This window comes from Macaca mulatta, chromosome 20, assembly GCF_049350105.2.
Source record: "Macaca mulatta isolate MMU2019108-1 chromosome 20, T2T-MMU8v2.0, whole genome shotgun sequence".
Lineage (NCBI taxonomy): Eukaryota > Metazoa > Chordata > Mammalia > Primates > Cercopithecidae > Macaca > Macaca mulatta.
In genome coordinates this window covers 79,627,729-79,653,024 of record NC_133425.1, presented here as the reverse complement: position 1 = coordinate 79,653,024, position 25,296 = coordinate 79,627,729, and the positions used below count along the sequence as shown (strand labels likewise).

General features: G+C 49.3%; 1 long non-coding RNA gene across 1 annotated transcript; it reads right to left on the bottom strand.

Annotated features, from left to right (window-relative positions):
• Positions 1-282: 282 nt before the first annotated feature.
• Positions 283-6,288, bottom strand: LOC144338272 (uncharacterized). The gene is made up of 3 exons (XR_013412261.1): positions 6,137-6,288; positions 3,447-3,519; positions 283-406 (listed from the first exon to the last, which is right to left on the bottom strand). It is a non-coding gene; the product is annotated as an uncharacterized LOC144338272 (long non-coding RNA).
• Positions 6,289-25,296: the final 19,008 nt, after the last annotated feature.

Below are 25,296 nucleotides of genomic sequence, written 5' to 3'. Positions count from 1 at the left end.
AATAAACACAGAACAAATCTGCCAGGGAAACCAACTGCTTTCCTTTGATCAGCGACAAGGCAGGACTGCAGCCTGACAGCCGGGCTGGATGCTCCCAGCTGGGGCCTGAGGTTGCTCCCCAGGGCTTGCGTGCCATCATGATTTCAGGGCCACCACCCCTTCCCGGCTTCCCGCCAGGCTCAGAACTTTATGTCCCAAGTGGCAGAGGCCCTTCTAGTTTATCTGAGCTCTGGCAGCCTGAACTTGATCCCAACTTAGCGGGCAGTCCTCCTGGGGACTCACCAACTCATTACTGCAACTTCCTGCGGATCTGTGGGCGAGGTTTCCTCTGGGAAGGCTTTGGAACTGGCTGGGCCTCTCGTCTCCTCTGAGCTGGGGTTTGACCTGTGCTGCCGGCCAAAGGCTTCTGTCCCTCAGAAAAAGGAGGAAAATGTTATATTTATTTATTTATTTATTTATTTTATTTTTATTATTATGATTTTTGAGACAGAATCTCACTCTGTTGCCCAGGCTAGAGTGCAATGGCATGATCTCAGCTTACCACAACCTCCGCCTACTGGGTTCAAGCGATTCTCCTGCCTCAGTCTCCCAAGTAGCAGGGATTACAGGCAAGTGCCACCAAGCCTGGCTAATTTTGTATTTTTAGTAGAGATAGGATTTCTCCATGTTGGTCAGGCTGGTCTCGAACTCCCGACCTCAGGTGATCCGCCCACCTTGGCCTCCCAAAGTGCTGGGATTACAGGTGTGAGCCACCGTGCCTGGTTGTTATCTTTAAAAATATAAAGGGCACAAGTGCTTCAATGCCTTGCTTTAAGGAGGCAGAGGACATGCTCCTAGGTGTAGAGTCCAGGAAAACATCCTTACTGCCAATAAAATGCCCCAACCTGGTCACTGAGGCCTCACATTCCTTTCCCAGGGAGATAGAACCTTTTTTCCATAGTGATCAGATCATGCAAAGGGGACAGGCAGCATTAATTCACACTTCACACTAAAATGTGAATGACTTCCAGCAGAGAGAAACATACTGGCACGAGGAGGCGGAGCAGAGTACACCCATTCATTCATTCAAGTATGTGACTACTTACTATGTGTCATGCCTGAGGACACCAAGGAGAGTAAAACCAGGCCCAGCCACAGCCCCTCTAAGGCTCACTGCCACACGGAGGGGCCAGATATTAATCAGTATTTTTAATAATCACTCAGATGGTACCATTTCGTGCCACACATGGTTTTGAGGGCTTTAAAAATAATCACTCTAGCCGGGCATGGTGGCTCATGCCTGTAATCCCAGCACTTTAGGAGGCTGAGGGGAGCAGAACACATGAGGCCAGGAGTTCAAGACCAGCCTGACCAGCATGGTGAAACCCCCTCTCTACTAAAAATACAAAAATTAGCCAGGTGTGGTGGTGCGCGCCTGTAGTCCTAGCTACTCAGGAGGTTGAGGCAGGAGAATCACTTGAACCCAGGAGGCAGAGGTTGCAGTGAGCCAAGATTGTGCCACCGCACTCCAGTCTGGGCAACAAAGCAAGACTCTGTCTCAAAAAATAAATAAATATAACAAAATAAGAACATTCACTCATTTAACCTATTACAACTCTTCTAGGTGAGCACTATCATCACCCCCATTATACAGATAAGGAAACTGAGTCTTAGATTAACAATCAAGTGGTTTTAAAACATTCACCATTCATCCATCAAAACTCTGATAAGTAGGTTCTCCTACCATCCGCACTTTACAGACAAGGGATGAGAGTCAGAGAGATTAAGAATCTGTCAACTGAGCACAGTTCATCAGTGGCAGAGCTGGATTCGAACCCAGACACTGGCGTTCAGAACCTGTGCTTGAAACCCTTACATGATACGCTTATTATAGGAAGGTCAGGTGCAGTACGGGCACAGAGTAAGGGATTTGACCTAGCTGGAGGGATTATGGAGCCGAAGGCAAGAGAAGGGCTAGAGCCCGCTGGCCATGGGGAGGAGAGGAAGGAAGAGGCCGGCAGACCCTAGGTTTGGGCCTTGCTTGAGTGGTAGGATGGCACCATCCAAACAGAGGCACATTAGGTGACCAGCCCTAGCGCTTCTGCCTTTGCAGGCCCCTTTCTCTACTGAAAAAAGATGATTGATTCACAATCATCTTTTACAGGTGCATTGATTTAAAAGATGAATAATACAAGCTGGATTATATTCTTTTTTTCCGCCCTATTTTAGAAAAATTAAAACACCTTCCCGGGCCCCTCCAAGTCTCACGGACCCTGGACACTGTGCCTGCTGTGTCTCTGAGAGGAATCAGCCCTGGATCCAACCACTGTGCTGTGTGACTTGAGGCCAGCCTTCACACTCTCTGAGCCAGGAAGTCAGGAAAATTAAAGGAGACAGTGTAGATCAGCCCAAAGGCCCTCAGCACTTAGGAGGTGCCTAATTCACAGCGGTTCCCTCCTCACTGTGGCCTTCGCAAAGAGCAGGGAGCAGGGAAATGGGAAAGGCCCCTCCCATTGCACAACTGGCCTTTAGGCGGGCCCCGCCCAGCCCCGCTCCCGGCTGTGAATGGAAACAGATGTTCCCTGGGGCTGCCTTCTTAGAGAGCCAGACCTCGACCCCACTTCATCCCTGCTGCCCTGTTACTGACCTTCACTTATGGTCCTCTCCCCCTTCCCACACAGTCCTCCCAGGCAGGGGACTCCGAGTCGCTTCCTCACACTCCAAAGAGCCTGCTCTTCTCCCTCTCCCGCCCCCACAGGGCGCCCCACCCAGAGCCAGGCCACCCAGAAACTGAGCCCTGGGCTCGGGTCAGCACGGCCTCCCATGCTTCATTCTGCCATGTGGGGTTGCTGCAGGAAAACATGGTCGTCCTTCAAGCAGTAGGACGCCGGGAAACCAGGAGTGCGTGAGTCCAAAAGCCCAGCTGGCCTTGCCACCCTTCCCCCGACCAAACCCAGGCCCAGAACTTCAGCAGACGCAGCCCGTTCCAGCTGCAGGGGCTGGGCCTCTGCTGCTCTTCTATTGATTTTAAGCTCAGGACCTGGACGACCCCTAAAGTAGGGCTTGTGGCTCAGTCATTTGTTTTCATTTTTCCTCCAAAAGCAAATCTGATTGCGAGACCCGCCCCCACTCTCCCACCTCCCACGCTGAAAACCTTGCCCCTGCCTTCTTAGGACAAAGGCCTTGAAAGACGCAGCCTTTTTCAGCCCGGCTGCACACTGACATCACCTGCAGCAGGTGCGTTTCAACAACACCCACAGCCGGGTTCACCCCACACCGAGTGAATCAGAATCCGACTCAGTTACATCCCAACCGGTTAGTTCCAAAGCTCACCCATGATTCTACTAAGCAGCCAGGGCCAGGAGGCCCAACAAATCTGGCCTCTCCCCAACCTGCCCCCACCCGCTCGGTGCTCCCTCTCGCTCCTCCCAGCCCAGCACAATGACCCTCTCCGTGTGCCTACTCACCATGCACTCTTCGCCACACAGCCTTTGTGTATACCGTTTTCACTCCCCAGGGCACTCTTCCCTGTTTTCTTTGCTGAAAAAATTGTTAAAACTTTCACATATCTCAGCCCTTAGCAAGACAGTTGGTCCCTTTCTCCTGGAAATGTTCCCTGATCTCCAGGCCAGCTCAGTTCCCCTAGAAAAGACTTTCCTAGCCCCTTGTCCCACCGCTTGACAGCACCTGTGCAACCCCGAAGGTGGAAGTGACATTTTTTTCTGTCAGTGCCTGACTCTGCCACGGGATGGTAGGCACCCTAAGGACAGGGACTGAGTCTTTTTTTTCTTGTTTTTGTTTTCCTTCTCATCTACCGTGCACCTGGCACACACAGTAGCTCAGAGAATGTTCACCGAATGCATGCGTGGGTGCTCCTGCCCTGACTTTGCAGGGACCTCCTCAGACACCCAGCAACCTGAGGGTCATCCACTTCCCAGACCTGGTTGGCCTGGCCCCCGCATCTGCAGCAGCACAACATTGCAAATGTACTAAATGCCATTGAATTTTACACTTTCCAACAGCGAACTTTTTGTTTTGGAGATGGAGTCTCCCTCTGTCTCGCCAAGGCTGGAGTGCAGTGCTATGATCTCGGCTTACTGCAGCTTCCCCATCCCGGTCGCAAGCGATTCTCCTACCTCAGCCTCCTGAGTATAGTAGCTGGGATTACAGGCACCACACCTGGCTAATTTTTGTATTTTTAGTAGAGATGGGGTTTTGCCATGTTGGCCAGGCTGGTCTCAAACTCCTGGCCTCCAGTGATCCGCCCGCCTTGGCTTCCCAAAGTGCTGGGATTACAGGTGGGAACCATGGTGCCCAGCTTACAATGAGTAACTTTTTGAGTTTTACTTCAGTGAAAAATAAGGTAGAAAGTAAAAGGACCTGGCTAGCAGAAACTGATTTGAGGACTCCACGCCCCACACCCCAAGTCAGGGCAGGAAAACTAAGTGTCAGCCCCCCAATGTCATCACTTCTGTCAGTCCATCGCTAATCCTCCCCACCCCGCTGTGGTGGGCTGGTTGGGGGCTCACGGTCCTCTGCAGTGGGTCAAAGTCAGACAATCCAGGAAGATGTTAGTGTTGGCTTCATAAAAGCTGATCCAGACAGAACCATTCAAAGCTGTCACTTGCCAGGAACGTCATTAACAAATAACCAACTCTAAGTCCAGAAAAGCTGGATGTCAGACCATCCCCCTGTGCTGATGCGTCTCCCAGGAGGTGGGCTTGCAATTTCACAAGCTCTTCCCAGAGGACACCAACTTTCCAGAAAAGTAACTGCTTCCCACCTTCCTACACACCAGCTCCACCTGTGTTTCTGGGGATGCCCCACGGCGGGCCCTGGTGATGAGGGGTAGGGGTCCTGGTAGGCGAGGTGACCTGGACAAAATGTGAGTGGGATCCCTCCGTCATGAAGGGGGCCATCAGTCGGAAGGCAAAGATCATGAAGACCGATGCTGTAAGGACACAAAAGCCTAAGAAAGCCTGGGAAAGTGACTTGAGACATGTTAGGGAATTGGAAAACCCCCTTAAGACAGGGCGTGAAGGAGCGGTGTCCAGGGGGTGACTTCTAAACCCACAGAGGAGAGGAAGCTGGCCAGTCACGTAAGTGGAGGCCGTGGTGGAAGGAATTTCCCGGACACCTGCCCCTGGTCCTAATACCTGCTGGACTGGAAACTCATGAGGGTCTTGAGGGGCAGGAAGGCTCTTGCTGGATCCAGAGATGAGTGGAGAAATTGAAGGGCAATGGCAACAGGGTTTCAAAGCCAGCCCCTCCTTAGTGGTGATGGCAGCTGATATCCCAACAGCCAACCAGGTATTCCTTCCCCCTCTTATTGGTGATTGGTTCAGGAATCAGTCTGTCATCCAATTTGGACCAATGAGGTGGGAGGGATGTCAGGTTAGCAGCTTCTGGGAAAGTGGTCCTCATATCTCAGAGATGCAGGAAAGTGATGGTTCAGGTGCACATCTGGACTTTACTCAGTAGGGATACGATGCCCAGATCTGCAGCAGCCACTCTGTGACTGTGAGGAAAGCCAGAGTGTGAGACCAACACTGAAATGATGGTGTTTGGCAGTGGGGGGACAAGCCGGGGGGCGGGGGGATGACCCTGAGTCCTTGGTGACATCGCTGAGCTGTTGAATTTAGTCAGTCTCGGAGCCAGCCTACCTCTGGACTTCTTGCTACATGGGACAAACTAATCTTCTTTAGGGTTAAGCTAGTTGAGTTGAGCTTTTTGTTGCCGACCACCAAATACATCCTGACTGATACACACCACGTTCTCATCCAGCCGGACTGATGAGCAGCTGTGAAAGCAGAAGGGAAAAGGGAAAAGGGAGTGAAGTGACTCATATTTCATGAGCAACTACTGTGTGCCCTACCCTGTAGGTCTCTCCTTAATCCTCTTTCCAGCCCTTTGAGGTACATATTACTATTGTGTCCCCACTTAACAGAAGAGAAAACCGAGGCTGAGAGGTGAAGACACTGCCTGATTCCACCCAGTGGGACTGGGATGTGAACCCAGGTCCACTTATGCACCTGGCCAACCTGCTTTCCGGAGAACAGTGACAGAGCTGCCCTGGCAGGGAAGGGAAGCCTCAGCTTGAGCTGAGCCATCTTTTTCTGGGAATATCCCTTGTTACCTAAGAGCTGAGGACACTGACCTGCCTGATGATCCACAGCCATCCAGAGCCAGGAGCCCACCCAAGAGAGATCAGGAGCTCAACTTGATGCCATTCAACCATGGACCGCACTGTCACGACCTGCATGGAGACTCCTCATGGAACCCCTCCTTCTTCCTTCCTGGAGGTCAGTGACAGCTTGGAGTGATCCATGGGACAGCAGAGCACACTGAGCTCTCTGATGCCCTTCCTGGCAGGGACCTTGGGGAACACGTTAGCATGGCAGGAGTTTAAAAAAATAAAAGAGAAAGAAAGAGTCCTTGATCCTTATTATGCAGCTCCTGGTGCAAATAAATCTATTGCTTGCAAAAACAAGCTGTCCGATAATAAATCACAGTGTGATGGGCGCATAAATCTGGAACTCAAGCTCCCAGCCGCTGCCCGGCCAGGCATGCAGGGCTCACACACAGCAGGCCTGTGGGAAAGGTGACAGCCCCCGCCCAGGCCCACGCACCTGCTCAGCCTCTCCCCTTCCTCAAGAACCGGCTTCCATGCCGGGCGTGGTGGCTCACGCCTGTAATCCCAGCACTTTGGGAGGCCGAGGCGGGCGGATCACAAGGTCAGGAGATCGAGACCACGGTGAAACCCCGCCTCTACTAAAAATACAAAAAATTAGCCGGGCGCGGTTGTGGGCGCCTGTAGTCCCAGCTACTCGGGAGGCTGAGGCAGGAGAATGGCGTGAACCCGGGAGGCGGAGCTTGCAGTGAGCCGAGATCGCGCCACTGCACTCCAGCCTGGGCGACAGAGCGAGACTCCGTCTCAAAAAAAAAAAAAAAAAAAGAACCGGCTTCCCGTGGTTTCTCTAACGCTTATTTTTTATTTTATTTATTTATTTTTCAGATGGAGTTTTGCTCTTGTCACCTAGGCTGGAGTGCAGTGGCACGATATCAGCCCACTGCAACCTCCACCTCCCGGGTTCAAGCGATTCTCCTGCCTCACCCTCCCAAGTAGCTGGGATTACAGGCTCCCACCACCACGCCCGGCTAATTTTTATATTTTTAGGAGAGACAGGGTTTCACTGTGTTGGCCAGGCTGGTCTCGAACTCCTGACCTCAGATGATCCACCCCCCGCTTGACCTCCCAAAGTGCTGGGATTATGGGTATGAGCCACTGCACCTGGCCTATATTTTCATTCTTCTAATAACAAAGGCACAGGTTTTTTATTAATCAGTGGGAAAATGGAAACAACCTTGGATATTGAAAACAGAGGAGATGCAGAGAATTGGCTATACAAGGAAGAGAAGGGCCAAGAAACCACAAAAGGGGTGACAAGGCAACCCACAGATGAATGGCAAGAAGTGCTACCCCATCTGCAGGGTGAGCAACAAACAGAGGAGGGGGCATTTCTACCAGCCAGGATCTAGGGCTACAGGAGGAAGCTGGCAGCCTGCCCGGTAAAGCTGGGGCCATGGAGGGTACATGGCCCCTGGGAAACCCCATCCAAGGAGAGACCTGTCCAGAGAGGTGGGGAGAAATGCCCTGGCTTCCCTCTTCCTCCCCTTCAGCCTCCCCACAATGCTGCCTATTGGCTGAGCCTAGTGACAGAAGGAGAGCCAGGGACACACTGCTTGCAAGAGGCAGTCCCTTTGTGATGTCCTGCAGAGCAGGAGTGGGGGAAGGGAAGGGAAGGGACAGCAGACTCAGGAGCAGCACATGTATTCACTGCAAAATACATGCCCTCCCTGCTCAAAAAGGTTACCATCTTTATTTTCTCTCTCCCTTTCTTCTTCTTCCCACCCACCCCGCCTCCCCGCCTGCCTCAACTGGATCAAAAGCTGATAGCTTCCAAAGTGATGGCAGAAATTTTCCATTCATTTAGTAAGTAAATAGTTACTGAGCATCTGCCATGTGCTGGGTACTGAGACTCAGAGAGGTCAAAGACAAGGTCGCTGCTCCCTTGGACTTTGCATTCTAAGGGGGAGTGGGGATGTGACACAATAAACAGGAAAGAAATGAACAAGCAAGATAACCCCCACACAGTGGTGAGTGCTATGAAGAAAATAAAAGCAAGTGGTGAGTGATGAGAACGGCTTGTGTAGAGTGGGGGGCAGGGAGGCCCTCCCTGAGCAGCTGACATCCTAGTCAAGACTGGAAGGATGAAAAGGAGTTCTCTTGCAGAGAGAAGTAAAGGCATATCCAGGCAGGGGGCATGGCAGGTGCAAAGACCCTGAGGTGCATGGCCCTGTGTTCAAGCCCCAGCCCTGCTGCTTCCCATAAATGAGACTTGAGGCAAGTGTGTGAGTTCTCCAAGCCTCAGTTCCCTCCCCATCAAATGGGATAATAGCCATACCTGCTGCACAGGAGTGCTATGCAAATTAAAAATGACTACCCATGAAAAGAAAAACAGCCCAGTGAAAACTAAGACATTGATCACTATCATCTCCATCCACAAATCACATCGGTCCTTCACACAAAGCAAGCTCCTGTTGACTCTGATGTTTGTTGCCAGCATTTTAAGCAAACCATGTCTCTAAATCAGGAGAGCAGAAAAGAATTAAGATCTACAAAATTAACAGATCCCAATACTGAGAGGCATTACCAGAACCAATATCTTTCTCGAACACTGGACACATTTCTGTTTGGTATATCCACACCTCTCATGGCCACAGGACAGCCACCTGTATATCATTAGTGTGGCTAACACTGTACTCCCTAGATGAAAGGAGGCTTCACAGGAAAATCTTAAATGCTAAAAACTTGAAAATGGTGACACTTTTAAAAGGTGTTAGGATAATTGCCACAATAGCACTCTAGCTTTTGCTACCTTGATAAGTGTATTTAGCAGAATCTGGGAGAACTGGTCCAGGGTAGATGTAAGTGAGCATAATTGAATTAACAGAAAGAAAAAGAGAAGAGAGAGAGAGAAAGCAAAAGAAAGAAAGAGTCCAGGCACGTCACGCCTGTAATCCCAGCACTTTGGGAGGCCAAGGAAGGCAGATCGCTTGAGCCCAGGAGTTCAAGACCAGCCTGGCAACACAGGGAAACCCCATCTCTACTATAAATTTAAAAAATTAGAGGGACACAGTGGCACATGCCTGCAATCGCAGCTACTCAGGAGGCTGAGGTGGGAGGATTGCTTAAGCCCAGGAGGTTGAGGCTGCAGTGAGCTGACATTACACCATCACACTCTAGCCTGGGCGACAGAGCCAGACTGTGTCTCAAATAATAACAATAATAATAAGGAAATAAAGAAGGAACTTGAGTTGCCAACAGACAGTGAGACAGGTAGGGCCCCAGGTAGGGGACGGGAACCCACCATGCAATTAGGCACTTGCAGAGTGTCCACGCCTGACGAGGCTCTGGCTCACAACGCCCCCTGCTGGAAGCAGCCAGATGCTACTAAGGGCAGAAGTGAGGCATTTAAACTATAGTATAACATTGCCTGATTCCAACCTAACTGTCCTCATTAATCTCCTCCCTTTATAAAATGAAATTTGTCATGACTTGAACAGAGCTGGTTTGAGTTTTATCTGTCATCTCCACCGATTAGCTAAGTGAAATAACAATAAAGACAACTACAGAAGAAGGTGACGCTCATGGATGCCCATCGGGGACATACCTTATGATCATAAAATGTTGGAGTAGTGGGGTGGGGCAAATGTTCAAGCTTAAGGAATTGGTTATGGAATTATATAGATTTATGCAATGGAATTCTATGCCCCTATTGAAATGGTACATAATTATTGATTTGGAAAAATGCTCACAATGTATTGCTAACTGATAAAAATGAATTATACAACATAATGTATTCTATATTTCAGTTTTTGCAAAAAAACATTTTTTTGTTTGTTTGTTTTTTGGGACAGAGTTTCGCTCTTGTTGCCCAAGCTGGAGTGCAATGGTGCAATCTCAGCTCACAACAACCTCCACCTCCCGGGTTCAAGCAATTCTCCTGCCTCAGCCTCCCGAGTAGCTGGGATTACAGGCACACGCCACCATACCTGGCTAATTTTTTTTTTTTTTTAGTACAGATGGGGTTTCACCATGTTAGCCAGGCTGGTCTCTAACTCCTGACCTCAGGTGATCCCCACACCTAAGCCTCCCAAAGTGTTGGGATTACAGGCGTGAGCCACTGGCATAAAACACATATTTTTATGTACATACGTGCGTTGAAAAATGTGAAGAAATACACACCAATACATTAGCATTGGTTATTTCTAGGGGGTGGCATCAGGAATCCTCCCTTTTTTACTTGCCTCTGCTCTCCCATTTTTCTATAAATGACAGCTCACATATATAACATGATAAAGTAACTCTCTGGCACTGAAATGGGATTACAGGAGAAGTGTTTGACCTACCAAAAGGAATGGAACTGTTTTCCAAGATTTTGCAAAATCATTTGTTTTAGGTCAGTTCAATTAATCACATTTATTTAGCTTCAGAGAGGCCAAGGACTAGAATCTGACCCCCACGGGTACTAGGCATCTTGACCTAGGTTCATATGCAACTTACTGCCTCAGCAACACACAGCTTCCCCTAAAGCAGAAGAAACCAAGGAACAGTGAGTGTGGGCCCGCACAGCCCCTCCCCATCCTAGGAAAGCAGCATGCATGTGCCCAACACACACATGCACACACACACACACACACACACACACACACACACACACACCCTTGAGCAGGTAAACCAGGTGCCACCTGCTGCCCTAAAATCCAGCGGATGCAACCTCACAACAGTCTAGAACTAAGCCCTGGTGCCTGGCACGCCACTGGCACATAGAATGGAATATGCGGCTTTCATTCAATAACAAGGTAGAGTGGAATAAATACCTGAATAAGTGGAATACAGGGAATGAAGGAAATGAAAAGGAATGAAGTGGATAAAATGGAGTGAAATGGACTATCATGAATGAATAGAATGATAAAATCAGAGACATGGCCTAGAGTGAATAAATACCATAGAACTGCCTGAATCACAAGATATAGTGAATGCATGGGATGAATGAGTGGGAGGAGGTGAAATGGAATGAATGAGTGAATTGAATGAATAAGACAAGACATAGTTGCTGACCTCAAGGGGTTCATGCTGTAGGGGGAAGAAGATCAGTAAGCCATGAATTATAGGAGCTTTGCCCCATGCCCCGAGCTAACAGACCAGCTGTGGAACACAGAGCAGTTGATCTCGTGGTGTCTTACACATGGTCCTGTTGACCCTCACAGTGGACAGACAGCTATGTAATGCAGCCTCCTTCATTAGTTCCTATTTGCAAATGAAGAAACGGAGACGGGGGCAGCTTTCGTCTATTCCCTGGAAACAGTATTTCCAGATTGGGTTCCCAGGAAGCAGATCCTGACACAGATCTGCGGGCAGGAGGTTGATGAGGTTATGCTCTTGGGGCCACGTCCGTGGAAAGGGAGCAGGAGGTGAGGGAAGAAGTTGGCTGGGACACAGTCTCAAGGAGAGCCTCAGCCAACCTCATGGTGGGTTCTGAAGCTGGAAGAGCCTTCAGAGGTGCCCTGGGGTTGGGCGAGGGGGCTGGGCCTTACGCCCAGCCACATACCTCCCCACACTGGCCAGTCATGGGATACAGGCCACTTTCGGGGAGGGCAGCATGAAATTTATGAGTTCTTCCCACATTTCCTTCCTGGGACTGTCATAACCAGGTATCACAGAACGAGTGGCTTTAAGCAACAGAAATGTATCTTTCACCACTCTGGAGTCCAGACAGGAACTCAAGGCATCGGCAGTTTTGGTTCCCTCTGTGGACTCTGAGGAAGGACCTTCTCCCGACCCCAGGAACAGCCAGCCACCCTTGGTGTTCCTGGGCTCATGGACACATCCCTCAGATCTCCACATCTGCCTGCACGCAGCATTTCCCCCAAGTGCCTGGCTTCACACACTTTCTTCTTATAAGGACATCACCCCACTCCAGTACGACCACATCTTAATTTAACAAATCACTTCTGCAACAACCCAATTTCCCAACAGGGTCCCATTCTTTGGTTCTGGGAGTCAGAAATCAGCATATTTTTCTTGGGGGACACACATCAATCCACAATGCCAGCCAAGGAATTCTCCAAAGCAGGCTGGTGGCCAAGCGCCGGGGACTGCCAGCACCACTCAAGTAGTTGACGGGCTGAGGCCTTCAGTCCTGAAGGGCCTCTGGTCTCAGAGCACCTACTACAGAAACTGAGACTCGAGGGGGTTAAATCACTTCCTCAGGGTCACAGACGTAGCAAAAAATCAAGCAAGGGCTTGAACCCTGTGCTCAAGCACGTGCTAAAGAGCTGGAACTTGATCCTGTGGCCAAGGGGACGCCGTCAAAGGAATTTAAGCCGGAAATCGACCACATTTATTTTCCAGAAAGGCAACTCTGAAAACTGGGTGAAGAATGGGAAGGCGGGCTCAGCAGCAGAAGCCAGGAGGGCTGGCAGGGGTCGGGGGCTGCTGCAGGAATCCAGGCTGTGGGATAGGACCCAGGCTGCAATGGGCAGAATGACCCCCAAAGATGTCCCCATCCTTATTTCCAGAGCCTGGGTCCATCTGGCTACTGTGGTTACCTTACATGGCAGATGTGTGGTGTAGACTTTGCAGATGTGATTAAGTCAAAGATCTCAAGGTGAGGAGATGATCCCGCACGATCCAGGTAGGCCCAATGTCGTGACCAAGGTCCTTATAAGAAGGAGGGCAATGGTCAGGCGTGGGCGGCTCATGCCTGTAATCCTAGCACTTTGGGAGGCCAAGGCAGGTGGGTCACCTGAGGCCAGGAGTTCAAGACCAACCTGGCCAACATGGCAAAACCCATCTCTACTAAAAATACAAAAATTAGCTGGGCATGGTGGTGGATGCCTGTAATCCCAGCTACTTGGGAGGCTGAGGCAGAAGAATTGCTTGAACCCTGGAGGCAGAGGTTGCAGTGAGCTGAGATCGTGCCACTGGACTCCAGCCTGGGTGACAGAGCGAGACGCCGTCTCAGAAGAAAAAAAAAAAAGGAGGAGGGCAAGAGGGTCTGAGTTTTCTTGTCTCACCTTGATGTACAAGGCTCAAAATCCAGCTCCATCCTCTAACTCACTCCTGTCCACTCTTCCCCACAATCTCCCTTCCCAGCTCCACTCACCTTCTTTCTGTCCCTCAAACACACCCAGGCTCATGCCTAAACCAAGTCCTTTCGCTTGCTGTATGAAGTGAATGCTCCATCCAGAACACTGTCTTCCCCTATTCAAAAAAAAAAAAAAATGTTTGTATATCTGTCCTCCTATCATTGAAGTTTCAGCCTAAATGTCACCTCTTTGGAGAGAGAGAGGCCTTCCCTATTGTCCCAGCTAATGGTAGGGTGAACCCGTCACTCTCACTGCCCTATTATGATTCTCTCTGCAGCCACTTATCACTCTTGTATCTTCCTGTCTGCTTTGCTTATTGCCTGTCTCCTGCTCAAGGTCAACTTCAAGAGAGTAGAGACCTCACCTACCTTGTACACTAGTGATTCCTCAGTGCCTAGAGCTGAACATGCAGTAGAGTAGGTATTCAAATATCAGATGGATAATGGATGTATGGAAGACTGGTGAATGGATGGGAAGATAAAAGCTTGTTTGGATAGAAAAATGGAGGGAAAGATGGAGGTATGGAAAGAAATATGGAACCACGGGTAGATGGTTGGATGGAAGGATGGATAGATGGAAAACTGGTGGATGGAAGGAAAATTGATTAATGGATTAAAGCGTTAATGGATGGCAAAACAGGTTGTCGGAAGGATGAGTAAAATAAGAAGATGGATGGATGGATGGATGGATGGACAGATGAGTAAAGAATAGGCAGATGGAAGGATGTTTGAGTGGATTAAAGGATGGGTGGTGGGGGATAGAAAGTTGGATTGATGGAATGATAGAAGGATAGAATAACAGAACAATGAATGGATGGTGAATGAATGCATATGTGGATTAAAAAAATAAGACATGAATCAATAGAATGATGGACAAATGGAAGAATGAGTAGACGGATAATGGATGGGAGGATGGTTAAATGGAAAGATGGAAGGTTGAATGAATGAAAGAGAAAATGGGTAGATGGAAGGATGGGTGGGTGGAAATACATGGATGGAAGGAAAGACAGAAGAGAAGGGATAGAATAAAGCGTGACTAAATGGAGGATATATGGAAAGAAATGGAAGTAAATGGATGGAAGGAAGGATAGATATAAAATTCCTCAAAAGGTGGCTACCAGACTGAGCTGGATCAATATTTTCTATCTGTATTTGAAGAGGTTGCTCTATACCTTCCTGACAAACATTTGTTACGAAGTGACAGAGGTCAACAGGCTGTTTGCACCTCTAATCCTCTGAACCAGATTCTGTAATCATCTTAACTCATCAGCAAATATCTATATTTAATAAACTCCCCCACCTGATGCCTGGGCCCCCACACACAGCTATTGACTTAGCAGCTTGATCACGAGGGCTTGGTAATCCCAGTTCAAAGCATTAGCACTAAATTCTCCCACCACAAGTGGGGCCCCTCTGTGCTCTGGTCCCCTTCAAAAAAAAAATGACTTCTTCACATTACTTCCCTGTTTAAAACTCTTAAAAGTCTCAGGGGGCAATCTCTGGCTCACAGGACTGGTACAGATTCCAGGGTGCTCAAGGTCCTTTACACCCTGGTGCCAGCTTCACTCACCAGCTTCATCTTTCATCCTTCTCCAGCTCCTCACACAAACCCCACGTGCTGCCACCATGTGAAATCCGTCTCTATTGTGAGAACAGATCCTGCCCCCACCAGCCTCCAGGCATGCACCTAGGCTGTTTTGTTGACCCAGAACACTGCTCTCCTTTGCTCCATCTAGGGAATGGCCTTCATTCTTGTCTCAATTGTCCCCTCATGGAAGACCCGCTGGTCCCTCAAACACAACGTCTTCCCAATCTCCAGCCCAAAGCTGGTCCTTTTGTATTGTCCATGTTCTTGAAGGATCTACTCCATCCCCTAGACCTGAAACCCAGGAGGAATTCAGGATCCTACCTTTATCCCCACCCCCATCAAATGCTGAGCTTCTCCTGTAGCTCTCATGCTCTCCCAAGCTACCCCACTCTCTCTGCCACCAACAAGTCCCAGCCCTCTTCCCTCTCACTCCCATGCTGGCTGCCCCATCCCCATCCTTGCTCCCTCCAAGCCCTTCCACTGTGGCTAGCAATGGGGCATTAACCTGGTCCCTAGCCTACCTTTCCAGACTGTGACCACCATTCTCCAAACTCTGCCCTTCTACTCGATGGGATTCTTTTCCATTCCTTCCATGCAACAGGTTCTCTCAGCTCCTGGCTTGAGCAGAGACTGTTCCCTGTGCTCAGAACACTCTTCCCTATCCCTCTCAGCCTGGACAATCCTCCTCTTCCTCATCAACATCATCATGATCATCATTAATTGTGATAATGGCCACAACGGTGAACATTTGAGAACTTACCATGTGCTAGACACAGTGCTAAATGTTTCACAGGCAAATGACATTGGATCCTTATGATCTATGAAGTAGGATTTATTGTTATGCCCATTTTACAGATAAGGAAACTGAGGTAGGGAGCTCCCATAACTGGCCCAAGTGCTTGGCAATTGAAATAAGAGATTTGAACCCAGGCAGTCTGACTCCAGAATCCTCCTCTTACCACTACACTCTAGAGACACCCTAGATGAGGCCACACTTCCTCAAGAAAGCTCTCCACTCCCAGGCAAGGTTTGCTGCCTCCCCCTCTGAGCTCCCACATGGCCTGTGCTCTGATCATAGCATCTAACATCTGCATCATAATCTCCTGCCTTTAAGATTGTCTCCAAATAGGGTCACTGAAAATTCCCCCTAATCCTGTATGCACCTGCCAGTGCTGACACCAAGAATCGGTGCTCTTCTCTCCTCCCCTTGGGCTGGCCTTGTGACTTGCCATGAGCAACAGAATTCAGGGAGCCCAGGCCTTAGAACACAGCAGCTCTCATCTCCTCTCTCAGACCCTGGCCGCCATGCTGTGAGGAAGTCCAGGACTACTAAACCATGAGATGCTCTGTGGAGACGCCTCACAGGCAAGGCCACCCTGACGTTCCAGACCCAGTGAAGTTGCTGACAAACTTCCAGCTGTGTGACTGGGCCCAGGTGACATCAGCAGATGACCCAGCTGAGCCCCAGCCAACCCACAGGATCATGAGACCATCACAAACCATTGTTGTGCTTCGTTCATCTTTCAGCCGTCGTTTCCCCATCTGAAAAGGAGGGACAGTGATTCCTAGGTACCAGATTTGTTGTGAGGATTAACTAAAAGTACCTCACAAAAGAAGATGGTCAATCATTGGCTGCCAGTTTTTAACTCTGGATCAGCCAAGAGGACAATCGTTCCTTTTTTTTTTTTTTTTTTTTTTTTTTTGAGACAGTCTCGCTCTGTCGCCCAGGCTGGAGTGCAGTGGCGCTATCTCAGCTCACTGCAAGCTCTGCCTCCCGGGTTTACGCCATTCTCCTGCCTCAGCCTCCCGAGTAGCTGGGACTACAGGCGCCCGCCACCTCGCCCGGCTAGTTTTTTTGTATTTTTTAGTAGAGACGGGGTTTCACCGGGTTAGCCAGGATGGTCTCGATCTCCTGACCTTGTGATCCGCCCGTCTCGGCCTCCCAAAGTGCTGGGATTACAGGCTGAGCCACCGCGCCCGGCCCAATCGTTCCTTTTGACTTTCCTCCCCCATCAACCGGCCCCAAGTCCAGGCCATGCTTGCATCTCCACACTGTCCAGAGGCACAACTCTATGCACCTCCCAGTCTCATCCTTCTGTGTCTGTGGCCCATCTGGTGTTGCTCCCTAGTCCTACTGGCTGGGGAACATGGGGGTGGGGCGTGCTGATGTCTTCCACTCCCCTGGAGCAGCCGGCCCTGGAGTCCTGGGGGCAGATGAAGGAGTCCAGAGAAGTGGCTCCGTCCAGATGTGTGTACACCATCCTGGGTGGGCTATGGCTGGGACACCGCAGGGAAATGACCCACTTCAACAAATGGCTGTAAACTGCATCTCCACTGTGTGGGCTAAAGTCGTGAATGATTTGACCTGGACCTGTACTCAGGCAGCAGAAACAAGAAACAAAGGATATTCCAGTTAGGGAACACGCTCTCAAGATCATCTACTCCAGAAGCCACAGATGTGTGTGTCTGAGGGGCCAGGCCAGACAGAATGTACAAGACAGGCGAGTGTAATACGGGGCACAGTGTAACACTGACCAGGTGCACTGTGGTGACTTCAAGAATTTTTTAAATGAAAATAGAACCTACATATACATGTAGAGGGTGTATAACTTCAAGGCCGGTGGATTGCTTGAGTCAGGAGTTCGAGACCAGCCTGGGCAACATGGTGAAACTCTCATCTCTATAAAAAGTACAAAAATTAGCCAGGCATGGTAGCACACCAGCTAATTTTTGCATTTTTAGTAGGGACAGGTTTTCACCTTAGTGACAGGGCTGATCTCAAACTCCTGACCTCAAGAGATCAGCCCACCTCGGCCTCTCAAAATGCTGGGATTACAAGCGTGAGCCACCACTCCTGGCCTTTAGAAACCTTTTTTTTTTTTGAGACAGAATCTCACTCTGTGACCTAGGCTGGAGTGCACTAGTGTGATCTTGGCTAACTACAACCTCCGACTCCTGGGTTCAAGCAATTCTTGTGCCTCAGCCTCCTGAGTAGCTGAGATTACAGGCGCATGCCACCACGCCCAGCTAATTTTTGTATCTTTAGTGGAGAAAGGGTTTTGCCACGTTGGCCGGGCTAGTCTCGAACTCCTGACCTCAGGAGATCCACCTGCCTCGGCCTCCCAGAGTGCTGGGATTACAGGCATGGGCCATTACATCTGGCCTCTGGAAACTCTTTGAATCACATATTAGTCATATTGTTTTATCTTCTGGTTTTCCAATTTTATTAAAGTTTATGATAAAGGTAAATATATATATATTTACAATGTATATTAAAAGTTAAAAAGGTTCCAGTTTTATTAAAGTCAAGCTTATATTAGAAGTAAAAACAAAAGCATTCACTTTACAAGCTCCCAGGACCTGAAAAGCCCCAAATCGAGTCAGTAGTGTCCTTCTGTAGAAGGTTAATGTTTGAAAACAAGGCATTCTAGTTACATTTTGAAATGGCTTCATGGTCCATTAGCCACTTTGTGGAGGCATGAATTTTCTCAGGGCACCGTTTTAGCCAAGGGGACCGATGGCCTGAGAAGGAAAATGGGAGGCTGGAGGGCGAAATGTCCCATAAAACCCAGATTTCAAGCCACTAAGGAGATTAAGCTGCTGTGTGCCACACTGTTCATTTCAAGTGGTCTTGGGGAACACCCTTTAATCTCCAGGTGAAAGCTGATGATTCAGAGGGTGATAATATGCAAACACGTTCCAAAGAGTCGAGAGAGAAAACCCAGCCTGGTCCCAATTTCTTACCTCTTTTTCTTTAAAAAAAAAAAAAAATCTCTCGTTTGAGGCATCTGATGAGGACTTAGTGTGATTAAAGTGGTGGCAGGAGCTGAAAGATAAAACAGCTATTTGAGGGAGGGAATTTTTCCAGCTGAGCTAGGAGATCAATTAAATCCCTGGCTGAAATATCAAATCATTAGCACCTCCATAATCCGGGGGTGGCTTAACCCTGCCTGACACGTCCGGATGGCGGGGGAGAGTGGGGGCACAAAGACCCCAAGGATGGTGCTGACACAGGGCGCCGGCCTGGGAGTACAGACAAGGCGGGCAGGTCCCCTGGGGTAAAGGTGAAGAAGGTGGCAGGAAATAGAAATACCAGGTGTCTGCCTCTGCCCTGGAGCAATTTGTGTGCCAAGGCCAGATGAGTGACCTTGGCAAGCCAAACGCACTCTGAGGCCAGGTCTTTGTCCAGGTGTTTTTTTTTGGTTGTGTGTGTGTGTGTGTGTGTGTGTTTTGTTTTTTTCTGGGTGTTAGGGGTTGCCTAACCGCATAAATCTAGGATGGCCTCAGGCCCCTAAATCCCACCCACCTGCCTTCTAATGGGTGGTTGTAAATTAACTCCTGAGTTCACCCACCAGCTGCAAAATCCGGACAGTGAAATTAAGTCTCTCTGTGTCTCAGTTTCCTCATCTGGAGAATGGAGGCAAATGGCAATGCACCTTCCACAGAGTCGTGGGAGCAGAGTCTTCTAGTGAAACTCCAGGTCTAAGATGGGTCATGCCCAGCAGGCACCGCCTCTCACCCTTCATCTCTGTAGATAGCTCATCTGAATTGTGGATGTGTTTTAATTTATTTAAACCCAAAGTGAGCTGGACACACTGAAAGTTGAAGGAGAGACTGGCTCTTCAGATTCCTTATTCCAAATGAGGCCAGGTTCCCTCCCTGACCTCAGCAATTTCTACTTCTCTCTACCCATGCCGACATGTGGCTGATGTGCGCCAGAATGGCCATGTAGCCAAAACTAGTGAAAGCACCCTTCCGTACCAATTAGCAAACAGCCTCTCCCACTGCATCCCAAGTGCCCAGCTTCCCTGCACCCCACCCCCGACTGCCCATGGTCTGACAACCAAAGGGTTAACCCTGGACAGCAGGGGGCTCTGAGCCCTACAGCCCAGTGAGTGTCATACCGTAGAGGCGCTGCATTGGACCCACCAATACTCTCCACGGGGATGTGGCTTCCTCACCCCCTATTTGTAGAGCAGAAGAAACTGTGGCTCCAAGAGGGAATGTGACCAGCTCAAGGTCAATCATCCATGGAGTGGCACAGTCAGGACCTCTAGAAGCTGTCAGACTCCTCTGGATAAGGTGGGAGCATGCAAAATGTTGGGGACATATTGAAGGCAACCCATGCCTTGCCTCCTGGTGCACATCAACCCTCACCTCTGAACAAAGACTGCCTGGGTCTAAATCCCAATCTGCCACCTACAAGTCTTGTCACCACAGGCAAGTGACTTCAGCCTTTTGTAAGATCAAACTAATTTCCTTAGTTTTAAACAAAACGAGAAAACAGAGTTTTTCAACTCCACTACTGTGGACCTGAGGAAACAGATTCTTATTTGTTGTGGGTGCTGTTCGAACATAATAGAATGTTTAACAGCATCCCAGCTTCTACCCTCCGGCTATGGGTAGCACCTCCTCTCCAGTCAGGATGATCCAAATGTCTCCAGGCATTGCCTGCTGTCCCCTGGGGGGCAAATCCATCTGAGCAGGAGAGCCCTGCTTTACAGGGTTGTTTCGAGGGTTAACAAGTTTAGAGAGAGAACCAGACATATAGTTAGTCACTGTCATTACCTGGTTCCTCAGTTAGGACTGGGGTTGCCTGTAAGGAATGGTGACCCTAAAATAAGTGACCTAAACTGGACAGTAGTTTGGTTTACTTGGACAGAAATGGACAAACATTAGCAGTTTGGGGCTAGATGGCAGTTTGGCTCCACTTCTCTAACGTTTGAACTCATCCTCTGGGTCTAAGAGGACAGCTACAGACACCGTGGAGAGGGGAGGGGCAGAGAGCACTTGCCGGCCAACCAATAAGATCCCCAGATGCCACCACCATGACCTTCCACTAACATCCCATTGGCCAGAATGTGGTCATATGGTCACACCTAGCTGCAAGGGAGGCTGGGAAATGTAGTCTTTATTCTAGGGGTGGGGAGTAGACAGTTAATGTTATATTACAGTGGAAGAAGAGAGAATTGGCTCAATGGGTCATGAAATCTCTTGGGCCTGCTGCAGTCAGGAAGCTGATTAAAGCCAGAGGCTGTCACAGCCACGAGGACAGAGAGCGAGATAATCCTGGGAGCATCTGGTACATTTTGCTTAATAAACCATTGGACAAGAAATATTAGCAGAGCACATGAGAAATAAACACATCGGAAACTTGCCTCTAAACAGAAATCCTCCAGAACTGACACCCATTATAATCAACTCCCTCCTCCATGCCAGGACTATGTGCCCTCCATGTTCTGTGTGAATTTGTGGCAGGAGGATGGAAACATTGGAACTGGACCAGAAATCCAGGGCACTCTGCTTTCCTCTCGAGTCTACCACCCGGAAGTTGCATGACTGAGGTGAAGTCCCCATGCCCTCCAGGCCTCAGCTTTCTCAGCTGTACACAGGGCCAGTATTGGATTCTCAAACAGCAAAACAAGGCTGGCCACGGTGGCTCACACCTGTAATCACAGCACTTTGGGAGGTCAAAGTCGGAGGATCACCTGAGGCCAGGAGTCTGAGATCAGCTTGGGCAACATAGGGAGACCTTGTCTCTACAAAAAATAAAAAATAAATAAAACCTAGCTAGGTCTACATGCCTGTAGTCCCAGCTACTCAGGAGGTTGATGTGGGAGGATGGCTTGAGCCAGGGAGTTCAAGGCTGCAGTGAGCCATGATCATGCCAGTACACTCCAGCTTGGCCAACATGGTGAAACCCCATCTCTATTAAAAATACAAAAATTAGCCTGGTGTGGTGACATGTGCCTGTAGTCTCAGCTACCGTGGAGGCTGAGGCAGGAGAATCACTTGAACCTGGGAGGCAGAGGTTGCAGTGTGCCAAGATTGCCTCACTGCACTCCAACCTTACTTCTCTAAAGAGAGCCTGAGAAAAAACCTGCCAAGAAAACAAGGGGCAGAGCTCTTGCCAAGTTGGGCTTAGCTTTACCCCTTCCATTAACAGGCCATGGTATAGAAACAGGGCTGATTATGTTTGGGGGCTTGACCCCCAAACCGGCATCTGCCTTTGAGGAGGCAGCAGAGGGGAAGACCCTCGAGCTTGCGGAGACAGTGGTGACTCCATCTTGGATGCTAGTCTGCCATGTTGATTTCTGATTGTCTCCAGTCCTGGGAATGCCTCTTGCTGCTTACTTTATTTACTATCCCTAGTGTAAGAACATGACAACCTTGATATTATTGGACAAATTCTAAGCTATGGCACACATGACATTCTTGCCTGTTAGGAGAGTTGCCTTTGTCTTACTGGAATATGTACCCCCTTCCCCTGTGATAGATATGATTTTGCTCTGTGTCCCCACCCAAATCCCAGCTTGAACTGTAATAATCCCCACAGGTCAAGGGTGGCGCCAGGTGGAGATAAGTGAATCATGGGGCTGCTTCCCCCATACTGTTCTCATGGTAGTGAATAAGTCTCACAAGATCTGATAGTTTTATAAATGGGAGTTTCCCTGCACAAGCTCTCTTGCCTGCTGCCATGTAAGACGTACTTCGCTTCTCATTTGCCTTCCACCATGATTGTGAGGCCTTCCCAGCCATGTGGAACCGTGAGTCCATTAAACCTCTTTCCTTTATAAATTATCCAGTCTTGGGTATGTCTTTATTAGCAGCATGAGAACAGACTAATACAGCAGATAAGCCTTGGGTCTGGGGTAACAGGTACAGAGATCTACCTGTCCCGCTGCCTCCAAGACTGTGCTTCTGTCTGCAAGCTCCCCCCATAAAACACGCTTTACCCACAAACTCAATTTGTCTGCCTTGCTCTTTTGTTTCTCAACTCCTTTGGCTTTTTTTTTTTTTTTTTTTTTGATGCGGAGTCTCACTCTGTTGCCCAGGCTGGAGTGCAGTGGCGGGATCTCCGTTCACTGCAACCTCCGCCTCCTAGGTTCAAGGGATTCTCCTGCCACAGCCTTCCAAGTAGCTGGGATTACAGGCACCCGCCACTACACCTGGCTAATTTTTCTATTTGTAGTAAAGACGGGGTTTCACCACATTTACCAGGCTGGTCTGGAACTCCTGACCTCAGGTGATCTGCCCACCTCAGCTTCCCAAAGTGCTGGGATTACAGGCATGAGCCACCATGCCTGGCCTCCTTTGGTTTTGGGAGGCCACATTGCATACACGGCCTTTTCATGGAACAAGCCTCCTCGAAGGCTCCCACGACCCACAGGCGCCACACTCAGTGCTCACCAGCGCATGAAACCCTCACAAGCCCATTCCACAGAGAGGAAAGCTGAGGCTCGAGAGGTTAAAAAGGCCTCTCAGTTGTGTGACACACAAGGCCACACAGCAATTTGTGTGCAAACAGAGCTTACAATCAAACCCACTGACCTCCAGGACCCCAGCCTCGTCTTGGCACTCTCTTCGGACCGATTTCCCAGACGGAAGCTCAACTTCTTCTGGGGTCTCCCTGTCACTGTCAGTCTCCTGCATTGTGGTCATGTTAAGGTGACATCACAGGAAGCCCAGACTTGGCGCTCTGCTTCTGCATGGCTTACCCAGGGGCCTGGAGGCCCAGCTTCTCTCTATGTGTCTCATGCCATTGCAATCCCAGACCACGGCAAGAGCCCGGAATACACACAAGCAGAAACACAAAGGGCTCCTCAGGTGAGTCCCAGGGATGAGGACCCTCAGACGGCCCTTAGCAACCAGATGCACACTCACCCTCAAACCCCTTCCACAGCATCTGCAGATCACTAGGCACTCACCATCCACACATAGCTAGTTTGGTTTAGTCTTCTTGAGACAGGATCTCACTCTGTTGCCTGTGCAGTGGCATGACCACAGCTCACTGCAGCCTCGACCTCCCCACGCTCAAAGCAATCCTCCCACCTCAGCCTGCCGAGTAGCTGGAACTACAGTCATGCACCAACACGCCTGGCAAATTTTTGTATTTTTTGTAGAGATGAGGTTTCACTGTGTTGCCCAGGCGCGTCTCCAACTCCTGAGCTCAGGGGATTCTCCTACCTCAGCCTCCCAAAGTGCTGGGATTCCAGGCGTGAGCCACGACACCTGGTTTATTTTGCTTTAGATTTTAATATAAATGGGACTGCACCAGAGACACTGATCTGCATCCTGCTTCCTCCCCTTAACAACATGCTTGAGATCCCTCCATGTCTGTTATACAGAACGCTATCATGCTATTTTTAATAGCTGTGTAGTATTCTACAGTGTGATGGTTAATTTTATGTGTTAACTTGACTGGGCCACAAGGTACCCAGACATTTGGCCAAACATGATTCCAGGCATGTCTGTGAGAGTGCTTCTGGGCGAGATGAACATTCCATCAGTACACTGAGCAAAGCTGATCATCCTCCCTCATGTGGGTGGGCCTTGACCAATCAGTTGTAGGCCCAGCGAGAACAAAAAGGCTGAGAAAGAGGGAATCCCTTCTGTCTGACTGCTCAAGCTGGAACACTGGGGTTTTTTGGGTTTTTTTCCCCTACCTTTGGACTCAAACTATATCAGCTCTCCTGGCTCCCCAAGAAAAGCCTCCCATTCTGGCCTATGGCCATACCACCCTGAACGTGCCCAATCTCATCTGATCTCGGAAGCTAAGCAAGGTTGGGCCTGGTTAGTACTTGGATGGAAAACCTCACATTCTGGCATTCTAGGTGGACACATGTTTTGAGGGTCACCCTTCGACTCCACCTTTGGCAACAATAATGGAGGTCAGCGTTTACTGATCCGCTTGCTACAAACCTAGTAAGCCCCCTGTAGACCCCCCGCACAACAGTGCAATGGAGGAGGCGCTACTGTTGCCCATCTGGATGGTGAGAAGATGCAGGCTTAGCTGGAGGATGAAGCTTCCCACTGAGGTCATGCCGCTAGGAGGAGGCAGACCTGCGCTTCTGCCTGGGTCTGTGCAATCACCCAGGGCTTAACCACAGTTGCAAATTCTACCCCATTAAATGACAGTTACCATCTCACCCTCTAAAAATTACCTCAACCCCAGGCATACAATAACAGCAAGCCAAGAAAATTATTGGATTTGATGATATTGAGCTGAAATGGAAATGTGGATTCTCCACGTACATAAGCATGAGAATGAGACTGTGGGAGCCCATTACATTTCCTCATTAGACTGCTATTGTCATCACTCGACTCCCTAACTAATAGCCCATGTCCTGCCTGAAGCAATAGTGAGTCTTCCATGTAATTTCTGATGGCTTAAATGTCCCCATTGACATCACAGGACTTATTTTTCTTTCTAAATATATTTGCAAATGGTTGTTTCTCAGCCTCAAATCAATACATCATGAATAGAGTAAACCAAAGTCACAGAGAGCCTCACTGAGCACTTTCCACAGGAACAAACATCATTCTATTAAACAGGCCCAGAGGAACCTTGGACTTAAAAGCCACAGAGAGGCCGGGCATGTTGGCTCACGCCTGGAATCCCAGCACTTTGGGAGGCCGAGGTGGGCGGATCACTTGAGGTCGGGAGTTGGAGACCAGCCTGGCCAACATGGTGAAACCTCGTCTCTATTAAAAATAATAATAATAAAAATAAAA